General features: G+C 50.3%; 1 pseudogene; it reads right to left on the minus strand.

Annotated features, from left to right (window-relative positions):
* Positions 1-1,219: 1,219 nt before the first annotated feature.
* Positions 1,220-2,457, minus strand: LOC119279349 (annotated as a pseudogene).
* Between the last annotated feature and the right edge of the window lie 353 nt (positions 2,458-2,810).

Genomic DNA, 2,810 nt, shown 5'->3' on the forward strand with positions numbered 1-2,810 from the left:
CCACCAGCCCGATGTGAATCCATTAAACATGCATAAGCATAACAGTACTCAGCAATAGATGGTGCACAGATGGATCCCCATCCAGCATAGACATTCCCTCCTTTTCACCTATTCGATTTAGAGTAATGCCTCTTGAATAAGATTCCCACTCATATTAGCTTTCAACATGCGCACACTGTTTATTTTGGAGCTGTCTTCTGTATGTATGGGTAATTTTGTTAACAACTATAAAATCAGTTTTAGTGTTAGTTATGATGAAAGGTGGTGTTGCTGCTACTGATGTCACTGATACCCAGTCTTTACACAATTTAATCTTACTGTTGCAAAGATATTAGTTAATGCAACAAACCGGGAATGGCATGAGCATGTTCAGGACAAGGACCTATTGAAAGCCAAGGGGTTAACAAAAAGATAACACTACATGTCCAAATCCAGCTTAATCAAGCATTATAAAAGCAACTCCACTAGAGCAGCACAGGGAGGAACCCTGACCCTTCTCCGACCCGCTGCCACTCAGTCCCCTCCCCGCCGCCAAAAAGCGCCGCCGGGCAAAGTTTGCACCGTGGCGCCGGCGTGGCCGTCCCACAGCGGTAGTGGGCACCCACCTCCCCTTCTCACTTTTGTTGCTGCTGCACGCGTGCCGGCCGTGGAGGTAGTGCCTCCGGTATTCACGGCGCGGCGGCAGCCAGCTGGCCTCTACAGAGCTGCTGGGCTCTGCATGTGCTTGTGTGCTGATCTGAAATCAGCCCCTTCTTGGTGCCACTCGTACCTGACACCCCTCCCTGTCATGTTCCTCGATCTGGCATCTCCAGCTTGCTACAGCATTTTAGGGATAGTATGTCGCTGCTTTGTTGTTTTCTTTTATTTATATGACAGACTTAAAATGTAAAATGCATATCAAGTTATTCACAATATGAGAAAGAAGTGTTTTGCCGTTCCTGAATTTCATATCATTCCAACTGCATACTCTATGTGAATAATAAAGTAAAGCATTGGAATACCATTTAAACACCTAAAAAAGGCACCATGAGGATTGTTATGGGCAAGAGATAACTTGGACACCCCTCCATAGTGAGGATTGTTTGCTAAAATTAGTAGAATAACAGAGCATGTTACCATCGGATCAACTAATACTTGCATCATATTACAATACCAACCAGTGCTATATATGGTATGGCATGAACAATACAAGCAAAAACAAGGAGCAAAGCTTACCCCTTCAAATAGTTGGTGGAGACAAGAATGGAGGGAAACCTGCATACAGATAGGTAAGCGAGGGGGTGCACCAATACGGAGGCTCACAGAACCACCCAAGCTTCAAAGTCTGGAGATCCAGTGAATAAAAATTGAAGCTTGGAAACTCCGGGTTATCTAGAAGCACATTATGTAGTAAGCATCCCCCAGCAACATCAACGGTGGTATAGTCATAATAATGGGGCACCGGAATTACGTCCTCCATTTGCCATTGTTTTGTGCCATCCTCATTATCTCGCGAAATGTCATACAAGAGGCGATCTCCATTAATACCATGACTAATCATCCCAAGCCTTCCTTCCCTTGCCTCCACAAAGACCCTCTGATAACGACCGAGTAGGGGGCTGAGAGAAGAGAACTCCATGAGCGTGTCGCCGTGTCCAACACGAGCAACTTGCGGGTATAAGGTATCTCCCAATAGAAGCATCCGTGCGCATAATGGCGACGTATGGGCAGTGGCACAGTGCCCGGGAAGAAACCCGCGCTGACATATTGTGCGATCAAGGCGCTCCAACCATCAAATGTGACAGTGTGCCATTGGCCGGCACGGGCACCCGACGAATAGAAGACAAAGAGGACTAGCTTGGTTGAGGACATGCGCAAGCACATGACTCTGAAGCCCGAGGGAGCGTTGGCACTGTCACCCTCGTTCTCGCCGGCAGGAGCAAGGAAGGGTCCACAATGCATGAGCTTCAGCTGCCTGGCTAGAACAGCTAGGTCGTGGGGGATGGCAGGTAGCAGGAGGTAGCGCCGGTGCAGCGGGTCGCATACGGCGAGGTTGGCCAGCGAATCCCCCTGCTTGGAGAGGAGGGCGCGGCCGTCGCGGAAGTCACGGGTACTCCAGAGCTCCGGGGAGGGTAGGAATGAGCAGGAGAAGTCGGCGGCCGCGAGGGTGAGGGCGGCCGCGGCAGCGGAGGGGTGGGGCGGCTGGGCCGGGAGGAAGGCGACCGAGAGGCTCTTCCGCTCGGCTGAGTCGTATGCGAGTACGCCAACGAGAGGCGGCCGGTGGAGGGCGCGGAAGCGGCGGAGGAAGAAGTGGCCGGCGATGATGCGGCGGAAGGAGGCACAGGCCATGGATGCGCGGGCGAGGTCGGTGGCCGTGGGCAGGCGGAGGAAGATCTCCTCGACGAGGTCGTTCGGGAGGCTGGTCAGCGGGGCCGAGGCGTTGCCACCGAGGGTGCGGCGCGCCGGCGGCGGCGGCATTGTGGTTGGGCGGAGGATGGGATTTCTCGACCCGGGCACACTGGTTTCTGTTTCTGTTTCTGTTGGAGGAAAACGATCCCGTTTTCTTTTCTCTTTTTATTTGGACCTAACAAGTGTCACACGTGTGGCACAACTTTGAATATTTTTTTATGATAAGTTTAGTGAAGCGAGTATGACAATTTTTTTCTGAATGACAAGTACAATTTTTATGGCAATTTTGTTTTAGTTGAAAAAAAACATTAGAGCCGAAGTGCTTCGTGCCACATGTGTGACACTTATCATTCGAGCTATTTTATAAAAAGTGACTAAACATCAGACTTTTGTTTTAATATCGGAAAACGCTTGTGATCACC

The sequence above is a fragment of the Triticum dicoccoides genome, chromosome 3B (assembly GCF_002162155.2).
Source record: "Triticum dicoccoides isolate Atlit2015 ecotype Zavitan chromosome 3B, WEW_v2.0, whole genome shotgun sequence".
Taxonomy (NCBI): domain Eukaryota; kingdom Viridiplantae; phylum Streptophyta; class Magnoliopsida; order Poales; family Poaceae; genus Triticum; species Triticum dicoccoides.